Source organism: Photinus pyralis, unplaced genomic scaffold (assembly GCF_008802855.1).
Source record: "Photinus pyralis isolate 1611_PpyrPB1 unplaced genomic scaffold, Ppyr1.3 Ppyr1.4_LG3b, whole genome shotgun sequence".
In the NCBI taxonomy this organism is placed as follows: Eukaryota; Metazoa; Arthropoda; class Insecta; order Coleoptera; family Lampyridae; genus Photinus; species Photinus pyralis.
Window position 1 is genome coordinate 11,514,899 of NW_022170510.1, and position 17,892 is coordinate 11,532,790.

General features: G+C 35.6%; 1 long non-coding RNA gene across 1 annotated transcript; it reads right to left on the reverse strand.

The window, feature by feature from the left end:
* Nucleotides 1-10,249: 10,249 nt before the first annotated feature.
* LOC116167238 lies at nucleotides 10,250-12,866 on the reverse strand. Its single transcript, XR_004144486.1, has 3 exons — nucleotides 12,779-12,866; nucleotides 12,578-12,729; nucleotides 10,250-12,459 (listed from the first exon to the last, which is right to left on the reverse strand). It is a non-coding gene; the product is annotated as an uncharacterized LOC116167238 (long non-coding RNA).
* Nucleotides 12,867-17,892: the final 5,026 nt, after the last annotated feature.

Sequence of the window (17,892 nt, forward strand, 5' to 3'; positions counted from 1 at the left end):
TTGTTAACACGTTTCTCTAATTGGGGTTGATGTTAGGTTGTTAAAAAATTAAAAAATTCTGTTTTAATTGAAGTGTTTTACAATAAATTTATCATTTTTTGTCGTAGCATGAAAGTGATGAAATACAATGATAGGCGACGCGCCTCGTTTGGATTGTATATTTTGTTACTTTTAATTATCAGCTGCAATTTAAAAAAAACCTGTATTGTAATTGATTTCCGAAAAAGGAGTACTTTAAAATGAAGCAAAAAATGTTTTTGTGGTGCACCGCAGAGCTACCCCCCCACCCGCCACCTTCATTACTACACTAATACTTTAATGGCTCGTAACCTATGCAATTCCACCTGGCTCGCCCCTGACTAGAAACCAATTTCGAAAGAAAATTCAAAGGGCTGTAACTTTTGAACTAGTGGCCCAATCTTGGAACTGTTTGAAATTATGGATTCTACAGGCCACATTCTATAAGAAAATTTTTTTTCCGGGTCGATCTGAGACAATTTTTTTTAACCAAAAATCGACTGCACCAAAATTTCTCGGGAAAACACTTTTTCTCATTAATTTTGGTGCGTAGAATCCAAAACAGATCGTACTTTTTCGATCGTACGTCTCAATCAAAAGTTTTAATTATCAGCTGCAATTTAAAAAAAAAACTGTATTGTAATTGATTTCCGAAAAAGGAGTACTAACCCCCCCCCCCCCCCAACCTTCATTACTACACTAATACTTTAATGGCCCGTAACCTATGCAATTCCACCTGGCCCGTAAGTACCCAGTCCGCCCCTGGATCTACTGTTACATGGATCACGGCCAGAATGAGCAGAATGGCAGAAATATGATGACTATATTGGACTATTGTCGAGGGATGACTATTTAGATACTGTGGTTTGAATTGATTCATGTGTATTTACAATTACAATGGAAAATGCCTTTTTTTCGTAATTCCGTGCAAGTAAAAAAATGTGTAGGTACCAACTGTTTTTACTAAACAACTTTTTTTTAATCAGCATCTGTGGTTCCGGTCTAGAGGGGTATAATTTTGTTGTGGATGGGAGGTGGGGGTGCAGAGCATGTCCATACTTGTATTGTGTTCAGTATGCAAATCCAAGAACAAAGTTTTTGTGGACTTTCATGGACTAGTAGCATCTCTGAGCGCAGAGGTGGACTAGCTACCCTGGCCCCTTTAGCCTTGTTAAGTGACAGTGTGAAATTGTACAAACCTAAAATTGTGGGACGGGCCTAATTTCTGGCCGCCCTAGGTTTGGTCCTACTTAGCCTTAAGAGTCTTCTTTAGCTAAGCGCAACTTTTTTACATTACAGTGTACAGATGATTATACAGGGTGGTGACTTGCGTAACGCATCATAGGGATTTCAATGTAAAATTCATAATATGCGATTATTGACTCCCCAAATTATTTTATAGCAAAAATGTATTAAGGTTTTTTGTAGAAAAAATTTTTTACGTCAATCAACTGTATTAGTTTTCAATTTTTTGCATAATAAAGACGGAAAATTGGAAAAATAAAACCCGCATCTTTTTCAGTAATCTGCGTTGCCATGGAATTTTCTAAAACAAAAAGATATCCAGTTATCAATTAGCAGCAGTTCGAAATGGATTTTATGATCGACTTGATTACTGTCTTGCAGTTAATGGTGACTTATTCGAACATTTATTGTAAATTGTTATATTAGGAAACCGTTTTTAGTAATTTGGTCTTTCTTTATGTTGAATTCGCTGTTCTACTTTTTGATAGAATTTGATTTGTTTCATAGCAGACATTCCACGGCATGTCGGATATTGGCGTAAAATTCCATGGCATCACAGATTATTGAAAAAGATGCGGGTTTTATTTTTCCAATTTTCCGTCTTTATTATGCAAAAAATTGAAAACGGTTGATTGACGTAAAAAAATTTTTTCTACAAAAAACCTTAATACATTTTTGCTCTAAAATAATTTTGGGAGCCAATACTGGCATGTTATGAATTTTACATTGAAATCCCTATGATGCGTGACGCAAGTCACCACCCTGTATAGTTACGAGAGTTGCTTTATCAACCCCTGTCTTGGTTCTTAGTTAGTTACCGCCTACACTGTGCTGCGGCGCCACTTGTTACACTAAAATTGTTGATTTACCGCCCGCCAAGATACAGTAAACTTTAATGATTTCATTTTTTGGTGTAATGTTTAGAAGTAACTTATCTGGAGAACTGTCGGTTTACTTTTTCCATAAATCGTCTTGATCGAGAGTAAAAAAATAAAACGCAATAATCGGTGCAAAACATCTAATCTTTAAACAATCGGTATTCAGTTGCTATAAACTTAAAAAAAAAATAACTCGAACATTTTGTAGATAAAGGTCTAAATTTATAAAATAATTCTTAAAAAAATTGTTTTTTGAAAAACAACTTGAGTTTTTACGACGGGCGCTCTTATGAAAATTTAAATTGAGTCTAGTGGGTACAGGGAAGTCCACCGCCACTCCCTGATCGTGACAAACACAAAGACAAAGCAAAATATCATGGTTTATATGACAGATGAAATGACATTATTTAATCTGTCCATTGGAAATGTCACGGGGACATTAACCTGTATCGTTTCTGGTACAAGAAACATGTGTCAAACTAACTATCAGAAACGATACAAGAAACCACATAAGAAACTGTATAATGCCATACGGCCTTTATAGGTTTTTAAACATTGTTTGCCATTGGGCACTGAAAAGAATCGAAAATAAAGCAAATAAATGTCTAGGTTGAACGCAAGTCCCTTGACCAGCTATTTTGAACTGACGAGCTTTTGAGTAAGCTATTACATTTTAATGCTCCATAGCCAAATTCTATTAAAGAAAAATGTGGAAGATATTTAATTAAAACATAGAAAAACTGTCAACGATTGAATTTCCGCGAACTTGTGGTGTAAAGAGGTATCGGTAATCGGACGGTGGTCGTTAAAAACATTCTTGTGGGGGATTTATGAAGTCGATGTATTGCGAATTCCACACTTAGTGACGTGCTTTGAAAACATTAAATAAATTAAGAACCCTCAAAAAATTCATCGGTAAAGTACGAGGATGGTGTGAGGTACATATATACAAACGCATTGTCGCGATTACCTTTTAGGTACCTGTACGCAGACAGACAGTCAGAATTCATTTCTTGCCGAACATTAATCGGAAATTGCAGAATTTTAATATAATCGTTGCCTACATAGAATAATTACGTACAAACTTATAAATATCAATTACAGATTACGCATAAAAAGCGGTAATCGTGCGCTTATACCGTATAAGTAAAATGTCCTCGGTTGAGGTATGGTCGGTTTGTAATGAATTAGCGGTCTCCTGACAGTTACTGCTCGATTTTCTTAGAATGTAAGAAACTAATCGTGTTGTCGTAATTTTATTACCGTAAATTTGCATTTCTACGATTGTTGCAGAATAACGAGAACACGCATTCGCAAAAAAATCCCAGAATTCATCAACCTACCTCATGTAAAGAGGTACCTGCAGATTCTTCCTGTTGGAATATCATTTATTGTATAAGTAATCCGTATACGCGCCTTCATCCCAGTATAGGTAAATAGTATGCCTAGGTTTCACCGTTACCTAAGGAATTTATCTGTTTAAGAGTTGTCGATTAATGTTGGAATCTGCATTGCTGCCATCTCGAGACTTCACCGTTTCTAATCAATCTCCAGTCAGTTTAAATTCCTAGTACTTTCAGGGGAAGAAATTTCCTGCGACTAAAATCCTGAATCGATCTCGTCATCCCGCTGGCGATTTTATCTCGACGAGTAAAATCGGAGACAGTGAATTGAACTATGCAGAAAGAGTTCCATATCGTATATTATATTCTTTTATTTATATGCAGCCATATTTCCAGCTAGCGGTAACCTAGCAACGAATTCAGTTCCGCCATTTGTCATTTTCTGACGGTGTTTTTTGCGGCGAATATTTTCGTACTTTTATACTCAAAGTATAAACGCGGACAGTCTCCTATCCTCAACCCTTAAGTCCTATGCACACAATAGCATCAACTTGGAATAACTTCAATAATATATCTAGATCTCTTTGTGCGGACTCGCGGTTAGCGAAATGAAAATCTACGGCCTTTTGCTTTCTTCACTTTTAATTTTCCCGTTAAATGCGCGAAAATTACCTACATTCCCTTCGCTCGCTCTCTTCATTGGAGCGTGGGGTTCGGTTCTTCTACATAAAAAAAAATGCAAATTTCTGTAGCGTAGGAGTTAAACGGTCATTTAACATTCTGGTAGGCCACTGTGTATACAAGAAATAAAGTACTAGTCTGTCACGTAGCAAACGCCTCTCGTGGAACAATCTCATCAGAATATCACCCCGCTTTGAACTTGCCGCCCTCTCGAATCTGTTCCATAATTTCCCTATGCGGATTGCATATTTTATCCGCTTTATTATTCTTGGACGAGTAAATTACGTCCCGTGAGAATTTTTCTAAAAGTTTTACATCTGGTGCTTGTTCTTGAATTGGGTCATTGTACAGATAGTTACACATTTAAATTGGGATGGCGGATGTAGATGTTCAAAGATTTGTTGCCTTAGAATTGCAAATAATGAGACGTTACTATTCACCACCAGTTTAATTAACAAAATTCCTCAGAAGTGATTGTACCCAAATATTTAAACCTTATATACCTAATCATAAATAAACCTATTCCTCCTTATTTCCAATCAACAAAAATCAAGAACCTTCGACAAAAATATAATGTCAATAGGTAAACGCAATAAACGTTATTCTATTATTCCTAAAAATTACTTGGTTTGCACTTGGGCAAATATTATAATCAAATAAAGACATTATATACCTCAGAAACCACTATAGGAAAACTATTTAACATATTTTGATAGAGAGAAGAAAATTGAACAGTTTCTAGTAAAATTTAGTTGCAGGAGAGGATCATCTGCGGATATATAATCAAAGGAAAATTTGATCAACTCTTCAACCCCTTTCTTTCACATATTATTCTCAGATAAAGGCATCTACAGGAATAGGTACTTTACTCGTATATAATTACAGCAATGATATTAGATACCTAAACCTCTCTATTTGATTAGTAAAGTTAAAAGAATAATGGAGATAAGGTAAGGGGAATATAGTACAGGGTGAGTCAACTTAATGCCTTGAAGATAAGATTTTTCGATAGAGTGATTTTGTATTATGATATGGTTGAATATTCTCCACATTTTAAAAATATTTAGAATTATACAGGGTGCGCCCACAAAGTAGGGCGCCCAAATGGTACATTTTTTAAATAGAACCCCCTGTATTTGAATGCGTTTTTGAATTCTACGTGCAATTGTACGTCTTTTTTATCAGGTTAATATCCGAAAAGCTAGTAGTTTTAAAGATAATTCGACTTTTAAGCAAAATTGGGCATTTACAAGCGTCAGTATATTGTCAAAATTATTACTTAAACTTTGATTCCCGGTTTTGAATCTTTTATCTTGGGTTAAGTAAAAGTCAAATAAATACATCTACTATAAAACATTAAAAAAATAGCTTACAGGGTGTTTTTTTTTCTAGATCCAAAGTTACAAAACTTCATATTAAAAACTCTCACTTTTTTTAAATGGAACACCCTGTATATTTTTCTGTCCTCTTTTAGCTCCTCCAAAAACCTACAACTTTTGATAATAATGCCCTATACCTATCTCTGATAGTTTTCGAAATATGTTGGTTTTCCTGGTTTTTATATTCTAATCTTAAATAAGTTATATGTAATTTACATAATAGTGAGGTGCAAAAAAAAGGCAAATCAAGGCATTAAGTTACTCCGCGCAATCGTTGACTCACCCTGTACATTTCAGACATAACGCTTTAGCAATTATGAAACTATGAGCATGCGGTATTTCCAGATTTGTGTATTTTTGGAAGGCAGAAAAGTACAACCGGTTTCGAAACCATTTAAACATAGTATAACCTTACATTCTAAGAGGAATAGACTTAACTTGAAAGCATAATCATTTTGAAATAATTTTCTTTTTATTAATCGATTTTGTTATCTATAGGGTGGGGCAATATTGTGGTCAGAACCTTATGGGTTTATTAACGTACATTTTTTAAGTTCGGCTACAAACCTACAATATTTTCACTCCAATCGAAACCCATATACAGGGTGATTCATATCAGATACAATTTTTTAAATTCATGCATTGTTAGGTTTAATGTGGAAAACAGTGAAGAAGCAACTCCGATAATAACATTTATTAATACAACAGGAACATTCAAATATAACTCTCGCCAGCAAAGATTGCCTGTCATAGAACACTTGATCCCGGTCTACAATCTGCGTTTTTCTAAAGATGCGAGCGACTTCCGGAATAGGATCGTGCCAATGTTGAACGAAAAGTCCTTTTGTTCAACATTGACACGATACTATCCCGGAAGTCGCTCGCATCTTTAGAAAAACATAGATTGTAGACCGGGATCAAGTGTTCTATGACATCAGGCAATCTTTCCTGGCGAGAGGTTTAAATACAAATTACAAAAATGCGTAACACAATGGCATAAAAAAAACTTACACACACACTTTGATATTCACTAAAGAATTAATTTCTAGCCCTGCTTCTAGCTATGGGTGGGTTTTGAAAAATTTAAAAAAATTTTTCGTTGAGGTAATTATCGAGGTTAGTAGGTACCTACTTAATTGACGGTCACTTCTGTGCCAATTTTCAACAATTGCTGTCATAACCTCATAACGATAAATTTTATTCATGTATCACAGGTTTCGCTGTTTCCCGTTTTCCATTAAAAAAAAATCAAGTTACCTTCGATTAAAATTTTGAAAACTGTCTTCTTTTTACACAAAAAAGTTTCAATTTTGTCATGGCTTTCTAGGTTTTATGATAACTGCGATATTCAATTTGTACTGGAGATCTACTTTTTGAAAAAATGACTCATTTTAGATATCATGTGTACCTAATACATACCTAAACTTATATTGAAACTGATCAAGGAATCGAAATATGCAATAATATACAGGGGGTACTTTGATATAAACCGCTCTGAATAACAATTACGATTTCGTTGAAAGTATTTTTAAGCATGCCCCGATATTGAATTTTAAATAAGTATCTGCGTTAATAAACCCACAATCTTCCATCCACGCACTAATGGGCCACTATAAGAATTATAGGTCATATTTGAACAATTACCGAAAATAATTGACCTTATAATTATATTAATAATTTATTTTTCCCGAAATCGTCCTGAAACCTTCCTTTTCATGCCTACTTTATATCAGGACATTTTAGTTTTTATGACAGTAACAGTATCACTTTACCTGACTACTTCCCAACACTTTACCGTGCCAAAACTGACATATTAAATTAATAATAAAAAGTTCTATAAGGGTATAGAGATGAAAAATGCATACATATACAGAGTGGCACAACGAAAATGGAACAGATTGAATAACTCGTTTTTGAAAAAAAAAAAACAAAAACACGTCGATTTTGTTTGGAAGGGGAACATCTTTTACTTCAAAATGTACGCCTTTGGTTTTAATCCCCTCAGCAGGGTTGCCACCCCTTCAATAATTTTAAATTGAACCTTGGGTCGAGTGACACATCAGTAGTTTATTTTTCAAATTTGAGCGAGTCGTTTGAAGGATACAGGGTGTCAAACGACAAATAATTAAGCTTTTGCTTGTATATCTTCCAAAATAGTCGCTCGAATTTAAAACTAAACCACACTTTTGTAGGAAATGGGCTCACTCGACACGTTCAATTTAAAATTACTGAAGGGATGGCAACCCTACTTAGGGGGTTAACAGCAGAGGTGTACATTTTTATGTAAAAGATGTCCCCCTTCCAACCAGAATTGACGTGCTGTTGCGTTCTTTCAAAAATTATTTTCTTGTGATTTATTCAGTCTGTTTTGTTTTCGACGTGCCACCCTGTATTTATGTGACGCCGATTACTGGCGAAAATACAGGATTTCTCAAACAAAATTTGGACCCTCTAAAGTCTAAAACCTGAGTTTCCGGAAAGTTAAGGCAAAAATCGTCGAATAAGTCTAATCTCCGTATTAACAGGGATAGTCGACTTCCTGCTGTAGAATAGGGAATTTTTTTAGCCGTCTAGTTCTGGCGTATTATTTCAAAATTTTACCCGTGTAGGGGCGGGAAAGAATAACCCTACCGCAGAGACACTGCGTGTCGTAAAAGCCGACTAAACAACTGTGGATCTGTCGCAACCCTGGCGGTGTGAATGTAGGAGGTGATTGTTGTGTGACAAGTTATTTTCCATAATTTCACGATAATTTTTTGGGTTCTGTTTAGCTGCCTTTGCGCACCCAATGCGTGTGTTGTAACGGTAGCTCGCTTTGCAGTTTTAATTTTTTGAATTTCAGTTTTATAGGAATATTTACAGATGCACAGGCGTGGTCAGAAGTAATGTCCTCCCTCAGATACCTCAACTTTGTGTGCGGACAATTCGCTTCCAGGCAATTCGCGCCCGAATAATTCGCTCTTGGTCGATTCTCGGCCGAACAATTCGTTCACAGGACAATTCGCTCCCAGAATATTCGGGCCTAGAATAATTCGCTCCTGTAGAATTCTTGAACAGTGTTGGTTTCTTTTTGTGATATTTTTTAAAGCTTATTGCCAAACGAGTGCCTGCTGTTGAATGTTTTAAAGATTATACACTTTTGCTCGGAAGCCAATTTTCGTTAATTCCTTATCATATTTTTGTATTTTATCTGGTTGTTCATAGCGGTGCCGAATATCCAGCAAGCAGTGTGTGCCATAATATTGGCATAAGACGTTGTGTGCTCACCACTATCAGAAGCTAGATAGGTACGACTGGCATTCCTCTACGATCTTGTTTTTACTCACAAAGTGATAAGTATAATGTTAGATGTGATGTACGATGAGACTCATTTCATTATACTTCCCTTCCCAAAGACTTCTTCATTGTGACCTATAAGCCTCAATACGGAATACTCTCAAACAAAATAGGAGATGGTGACTCTTCTTCGAAGTTAATCCTATACATCACAAGTAACTTGCGGATCACGTCAACCTGAATAATAAGTGCCATAACATTATCGTAACATTATTAAAGGATATACGAAAACATAAACATTTCTAATGTTAAAGATCTATTTAATTTAATTTATCAATATTTCATAATAGTTATTTACATAATAGTCAGGAAAATAACACATTTCTGGCGAGGAAATATTGAAGTACGAGGTCCCCGTGGGGCCGAGTACTTTTATTTCCGAGTCAGATAATATCATTTTACTGACGAGTTTTGTATTAACTTTTACCCGAAATCGTATTTTAATATAAAATTTCAATTTTCATATAGAACTTTTGATTAATGTCAATCTGTCAGTGGTGAAAGGAGTCGTTATAGACATTTAGCAATGTCAAAAATGCGGCCGGTAAAGTGACGATGCGGCCGGTAAAGTGCCAGGTGCGGCGAGTAAAGTGACAAGCGGCAGGAAACGCAATCTGCTCTGCCTCTGTCATGGAAACTAAAATTTTCCGACGGAAAGTAGGCATGAAAATGAAGATTTCAGGATTTTGGGTAAACCATTTGATCTCAACATGCATTTTTTTCCAGGAGCGGTACATCCTGGGAGCGATTTTCTGTAAACGCATTGTTCTTGGAGTGAATCAGGCTCCCCGAGCTATTTTTTTAGCGCCCTGAGCTAAATTTAGCTGGGCGCCCCGGTAACTAATGTTTGTAATAGTAAAATTGCGTACTTAGTGGCCAAGTTTCATACGGTTATTTATCTGTATTGATTTAAAGCGCCCATTTAAAACCCGGGTCCTGGAGCGAAATGTCCTGATGCGGATTGTCCGGAAATGAACTATCCTATAGCGTGTTCGCACCTCCAGATGCAGTATGGTGCTTATGGACATACAGTATGTCACACTAAAATTGATCAAGGAATCGAAATATGTGATAATATACAGGGGATTCCATTAAAAAAAATGCAACTTCGATATAAATCAACCTGTATAACAATTGCAATTTCGGTGGAAATATTTTTAGGTTGTAGCCTTAAGGGTCCTTCAACATTCCCCCACAATGAATTTTAAATATGCGCGTTAATAAACCAACAATCGTCCACCCTGTATATCTGCATGCGAAGCTAATGCTTTAAACCCGAGCATTCTACGATGTAATCATCGTAGAATGCTCGGGTTTAAAGCATTAGCTTCGCATGCAGATATACAGGGTGGGCCATTAGTGTGTGGGTGGACTTTTAGAGTTAACCGTGGGTAAAATATTTTTACCACTGTCGTAAAGGATCAATTTGATTTGGTACAAACAATGATCTTCAACCCCTATAATATAACTAATCATTCCCAAGGGAGAGAGTAAAGGTTCCAGCTATGGAACCGTGTTGATGAAGGTGGTGGAGTAGCAGTGTTCGAAATATCTAAACGAATCGTAATTTACGAAAAAACAAAAATATTTAATGTACCACAAAAGTTACAACCCCCTTAAGGTAGGATTCCTATATATGTAAGTTTTACCTTCCTAAAAAAAATTAGGTAATTTTATTCTGAAAACCCATTTTAGGAGGGAAACTGGAGGGTTGCTTATATATCATTTAAACATAACACATTAAAGAAGTAAAAATATTTGGTGTACCCCCGCAAACAAGGATTGCTGTACGCAAAACCCAAATGAATATTATTTTTAGAGTGATATTGCAATAATGATATCTCGACAGTGAAAAGCAACGGAGCTAACTTGTCCAAAATTTAAACTTTGAGTTGTTCGATAAAGTCAGACACCCACAAACAATTAACAAATTTTGAAAAATCAAGTATAGGATTTAAATCCACGTCGGTGGTTTATGTTGTAGCCTTAAAAATTTCGCTTTTCCTAAAGGGCACTTTTAGATTGTAGAGTAAGTAACTGCCAGATACATTATGCAAAAGATGAATAATCGCCGGCTGTCTAAATCTATCTTTGCGGGTAATGGTTGCAACCAACCCCGGAACCATCTTAATGAAGACATTGTAGCAATGTGTCAGATTGGCATGTGCACCCAAAAATGTAAAGCACGAGAGCACAATATGAATTTTATAGTCCAATCATAACCGCCACTTGCGAACATAACATACGACGAAAATAAAACAATAAAATACAACAATAACCCCCTAGTTGTGTTCATAAATCAATATGAGCGGAAACTGGCCGTAGAAAATATATACATTCAAGTTCCGATTCATAAAAATCGTAAATCAAGCTATCGTTTCCGACATATTTAGTATAGCAATTTTTGTTAAAATTCTAACTTATAGTTTTGAGAGCGACAAAAAATATTGTTGTCCGTTTTCTTTTTTTTCTCGTTGAAATTTTGCCAAAGACTTCTTCGATCAATTTTTGAACGCACACATAAATTTCGGCGACCCGAGGTGTAGACGTTTGCGCGAGGAAAGTAAATAAATTTTGAGCAATTTTAATACCGAGACGTTTATGGCTCACATATAACGATCATATTATTATAATTTAGTGTCGTCCCTTTCTGGAGGCGAAGATGAGCCAATTTTGTTCTCAAATCGTCTGTGATAAGTAGTTACCGTTATACGTAAGCGGATGAAATGATTTGAAGCCATTACCTGAGCGATAACGCAAAAAGTCGAAAACTAAATTATTTAATCGGGCGTATCTTCCTGTTTTTCTGGCAGATCTGCTTTACATTTTCATGCGTGACTGGCGCGAATGAATGCCAGTTAAGTTTTTAATTTAATAGAACCGCAATTTAATCAAATTCTAAAAAGTTGACAAGTGATTTGACTACATTTTATTTTTACTCGAGATCCGACTCGGAGAAGAACAAGCTGTACGTGCATGATAAACACAGTAGCCGTAAAACATGGTGGAATTTTAAATTATTTTAATTTAGGCACGTATTTAATTGTTTTAAACTGAAAAACTGGACCTTGATTGAAATATAGAAGTGGGGTATCTAAGAAAACTTGAAAACCGAAGTTCTTTTGTTCGAGGAGTTTTCCAAAGTCGGACCAATCAACGTTGGCACGAATTGTGTGTATTCTATCCCCATGTTGACATTGTTGGCGGAATTTCAATTCATTAAGAAAGTTGTCATATATATAGATCAACGGTGATGGCTTATCCCATATGTACACTTCGCTATCCAATTACCAATTTATGTAAAAGCGGAGGAACCTACAACAAAAATAAATATAAAACGTTAAGGAAGTAGCTTGAAATATTGATTCTCAGCTAAATTTTTAAATCCCTCTAAGTGCGGCGGTGATTGTAGAATCAAGTTAGCGGCAGTAGGGATTCATCCCTAAAACCTTGCCCGATTGTTGTTACAAGAACTCCCGAGTTTCCAGTATTCTTCTGTTCTACGTGCTCATGTTTACTCACTACTCGGACGGAATAGACACTTGAATAATGCAATAGCACTTTATTCCCACCTTCGTCCTGAAAATTACGGAATGTATTAAAAAGCGGCGGACGCGAAATAAAATTCGACTTTCCGAAATTTCCCGTGCCGACGCAGTCCGTCGATCATTGCATAAAATGAATATAAATCGGATACCTGGGTATAAGGCGGGATTGTAAAGGACCTTATTGACTTGGTAAAATCCTATCCGGAAAAGATAGCGCTTCGCTTGTTTCTAATATTCTGGGACGCTCCAGGAAAGCCCGCCATCTCGGCCGGATTTACTCGACCATGAATTCCAGAATAAACTGAATAATGTAAAACGTTATTTCTTCTACATATACGTACGTAAAGTACATATATTCCTTCTCTTGCGATGCCAACTTTTTTAGTTCCTCTCCTGTCCTCCGATTGCCGTCGATTCGGTTTAGCAAGTCTAAAACAACAAGAAAAAAGTTTACTTTAAATTAAATTTTGAGATAACTAACGATAAGATAATAAAAGCCTGTTATTTATGTATTACGAATGCAATACCGACTTAACAATCCGCATGTCGATGTCGATGGTTTACAGATGATTTATTTTTATATGTTTCTTCTCGTACGTATAAACTTTATTTTAATTACAAATTAGTAGACCTTATGCGTTTACGATGTTTTTCTGTCTTGACTCAATTATAAAAATTATTCATGTGGCGAAAATATCATTCGGGCTTGCAAACGGTATAAACGAAGAGCGAATTTGTTAATATTTTGGACCGTTTTATACAAAGGTCGAGCTTTATACTTCAGCTTCTGTAACACATCTGAGGTGTGATAGTTATTTATTAGACAAGACGAGAAAGGGATGCTTAGTTCTCCTTTATCGTCGTGTATAATGCAAAACCTTATTTGATAGCAGAAGCCCTGGAAATCATTATAAAGCTCCTGAAAATTCTGTAGGTATTTAATTTAGAAGTCCAAAATAGGAAGCTTAGGTTCTCACGTCGTTTTGATGGAAAATATTCTATTATGTTCTGAACTTCGTTTTATATCGCGCTCCGAGTCCCATTTTTAATAAGAATTGCATATGTAATTGGAATGCAGAAAGATTTGTTTCACTTTATCTACCCTTGCCATTAAGTGATTACTTTAATCTCGGTTTTATCTGGGTTAAAAAACACTTAACCTACCATTCAAACCTATGAAAATGTGAATGCTATAAAATCAAATTTTAAACTTCAAACGTAAAGTTTGGAACTAAAAATTCAAGTATCAATCCAATGATTAAGTATCAAAATTATTTGAACATAAAGATCAAACACGATTCAGTCTCAAACTTCAAAACCTTAAAACCAGCCTCAAACTTCGACAACTGAAATTCAAGTTTTCAAGTTAAAACTTTGGATTGGAGTCAAATTTAATCCTGAATCTTCTAATTAGCTGGCGAATTTCAAGTACCAGGCTCCAAAATTCAAGTGTTCAAACTCAGAGTCATTTTTCAATTACACTTCAAACTCTTAGCGCTATGCGCTCTATACAGGCTGTATTAAATTGAGTAGGATAACATGGCTATCTTTGTTATTATTATACTTACAGATTCGGTGGCAAAGTTGTGTAGTTTTTGGTGCTAATGGATATACCGATGCGATATTTTGAAAAAAATAAATCGTTTCGTAGATAATTCAAGAAAAGTGAAAATCGCCATTTTTAAAAGTTCATATATGTTAGTAACAAGCAGAGCTATCGAAAAAATTTTCAAATAAAAGTATTGAGATTTTCTATTGTGGGATTCGGGCTGGGTTGAGTTAAAACCCGTAAATTTGTTACATCACCAAAATATTGTGCTCATTTTCCGTTTACAAAAAAAAATTTCCAACTTAATATTGGAACACGATCATTTTCGTATCCACATGACACTAATACATAGTTTTGTGCTGTTTTTGTACCGATTTGTGCGCCTTTCCCTTCGAAGTATGTCAAAATTTCTTAGCACTCCTTACAATCGGATCGACTTGAAACTTGTGTCATTGTTTTGCGCCGATTTTGTGCTGATTTGTGCGCCAATACTCAGGGTTTGTGCGCCTTTCCTTTCGGAGTCATTGAAAGAGGGATAGGATCGACTTGAATCCTATGACATAATTTTGTGCATATGATTTTTGTGCCAATCCCCAAGTTTCGTGCGCCTTTCGTTTGGGAGAAAAATTTTCCGTTGCGGTTTTCCAAGTTAATGCTAACGCTAAACACCAACTTCCTCATGTCGACACGACATTAAATATCATAGTTTGGTACTTGTTTTTGAGCGCCTTGGTTTTGAAGCAACTTAAGCTGTAGGAGATTGCAATTTAACGCAACACCCCTTTTTCTCGAAATGCCTTAAAACGTGTAATTTGTTTGAGAAGCTTTTGTGCACCTTTCTTAAAACGTGTATAATTGGTCTTTAAAGCACTTGCAACGTTAAAAGCACTCCGCTTTGCGTCGTGCCCTTAAACTCGTTGCGCGTGCTTTAAAGACTTGATTATACACTTGTATCTTAATATACTATTTCTTTTGTTTAGTTGGGAACGTTGTAGGTAGTCACCGCCTCAGGCAAAACAATTGCTTGCTATAACATTTATATATACAGCGTGTTGCATCACATAGGACATAGGAAATCCCATGTAAATTTAAAGGCGGTTAACTATTGGTTGCCCTAATTATTTTAGAGGAAAAATCTATTTAGGTTATTTGAAGAGCGTTAAAATCCGCATCTAAAAGTATAACTTTCGCTGTTTTTCGGTTATCCCTTAAGATATTGCCAAAAGTATTTTGTAATTTCTCCTTTCTTATTTCCCGTATTTACAGGGAACAATTGAGGTCATACTGAAACTGAAATTGAATGCTTTATTTCTATTAGTTATAACAACTTAGAAACAAAGGCTGAGAGTGTAATAAGGAGACAAATGCATATACCTAAGCTGTATGGTGAAAATCACAGGGAATATTGGTTCAGTCGTTGCAAATTTATATTAGCCATGAATTAGCCATGAATTACACGACTAAAGAGAAAGCATTTGGTATTATCAAGGAAATAGTTATCGACAAGTATCAGACTCAGTACCTGAAGTATCTACACAAAATCAACAGTTGAGAAGAATTATCAAAAAGGTGCGGATTTTAATGCTCTTCAATAACCTAAATACATTTTTCCTCTAAAATAATTAGGGAAACCCATAATTATTAACCTCCTTTAAATTTACATGGGATTTACTATGTCCCGCCTGTCGATGCGACACGCTGTATACTATACAGTGAGTGCAGGAAATAATTAGTGCACAGACAGGCGCACTCTCGATCATTGAGATCTGGGTTCCTAGGGTCCAAAACGCGAATGTCTGTGGTAAAAGTGGAAGGTCATTTGTAGAAGTTGTCTATCTCTTTCTTTGTTAAATTTTTGAAGAAATTCTTTACGTGGACATTCTAAGGTTTCAGCCTTTCCCTTTTCGAAGGCTAAAAAACCAAATTAGCCATTTTGGTAAAACATCGAATACCTTTGTTGATTATCGCGTCACTCTGAAAATAAAGATCATTTTCAGCAATCGAACAAACAAACACTACGGCTGTTGCCTTCGTCCGTTTTTTAAAAAGTGTTCTTTTGATCATGCAAAATTTTGAAATCATTTTTAGATAATCTCGATGTTCCAAACCAAACCAAACTGGTCAAGAGTCTTTTGTTTTTGAGTTATAAGCAAAATAATGTGTACGAGGTCAGGTAATAAAGTTATCGGACCTAACTTTATTTTTTGAGTGGATTCAATTCCAAAAGAAATTAAAAAAATTAAAAAATGTGAATCATTTGAATCTTTTTGAATTTTTTGGAATCGCTTGAATCTTTTTTTGATATGCCTGGTGTGCTATAGTTTGGGAAAGAAAATTTAGTATGCTGTCTGTTTAAATTAAAATATACAGAGTGTTCCATTAAAAAAAGTAGGTTAGGTCCGATAACTTTTTTACTTGGCCCCGTATACTTATTTTCATAACGGTAGATTATACAATTATTGTAATAAACACATTTCCGCTAACCTAATACACAATAAAATTATACTTAGGTTTTTATCTAAAAATCGAAACATGCCGCTTTACCCATTACTCAAAAACAAAAGACTGTAGGCCAGTTTGGTTTTCAACATAGAGTTGAAAAATACGTCCTAAATGCGAGTTCAATTTGTTCCTATCACTTATAGTCCACTTATAGTTTAATTTTGGCCACTCTATCAAAAAATAGCTATTTATATATCAAGTACATATACTGGGTCTTTATGGGCGAGCCGTTTATTTAGCCGAACGAGCTTGCGAGCGAGACACAAATAAATAAGGCGAGTCCCCATAAAGCCTATTTATGGACGCGATATATACAAAGCTTTATGTACGACTGCAACAACCCTTAAAAATCTAAAATCTAAATTCTAAAAATTTCATGGAATTCAATAAACGATCAAATCTATATAAACCTCTCGCCAGGAAAGATTGCCGGTCACAGAACACTTGATCCCGGTCTACAATCTATGTTTTTCTCAAGATCCGAGCGACTTCCGGGATCGTATCGTGTCAATGTTGAACAAAAAAACTTTTCGTTCAACATTGGCACGATCCTATTCCGGAAGTCGCTCGCATCTTAAGAAAAACATAGATTGTAAATCGACACAAGGTGTGCTGTGACCGGCAATCTTTCCTGGCGAGAGTTATATCATTCGACAACAGATGTCAAGCATTTCTAAAATACTTGAATTTACCTTGGATTGACACCTAAGTACGACTGTCACATTGACAGGCGGCCGTTTTACTTTATCATTATGGACTAGGCCATAATATTGCAAATTGTGGCCACTAATTGCGACTGTAATCACAGCATTATCAAGCAGTCGTACATAAAATAATGTATACACAAACGTGAAAATGTCCAATTTTAATAGTTGACATAAGTACCTTTCTTTATATTTGTTCATTTATGAGCATACTCTTTGTGCCGGGGATCTTTGAACACAAACATTTTTTAAAACTTAATCCTTAAAGTCCGTAAAAAATGCGTTAAGAAAAATTGATTTTCATCCTAGAGTCTATATGGGTTAGTTAAGTAATCCTCTAAAATACACAACTTACGAGAGCTATCATAACACCCCCGCGGCAGTGGCGTATTTACGGGGGGGGGGGGCGCTATCCGCTCCGCCCACTTTAAAATAAAGGCAATAATATATAGGTATATATAGAGCAATTTTGGTTTTGGTTAAAGTCTAAAGTCACTAAAATCTAAATATTCTGTAGTATTCAGTATTTACTATTCAGTGAGTGATCAGTGTTGGCAATCAACGATTTGGCTATTCGGCATCGATCGGCAATTCGCTACATTGATGCCCAAAATAAGAAAAAGGTATCAGGTACTTAGTACTGCTACTGAGGTGAGGTACCTGCGTCCTGCCTTTCAGGAAATGACGAAAATAAGAATTTTAAATTTTA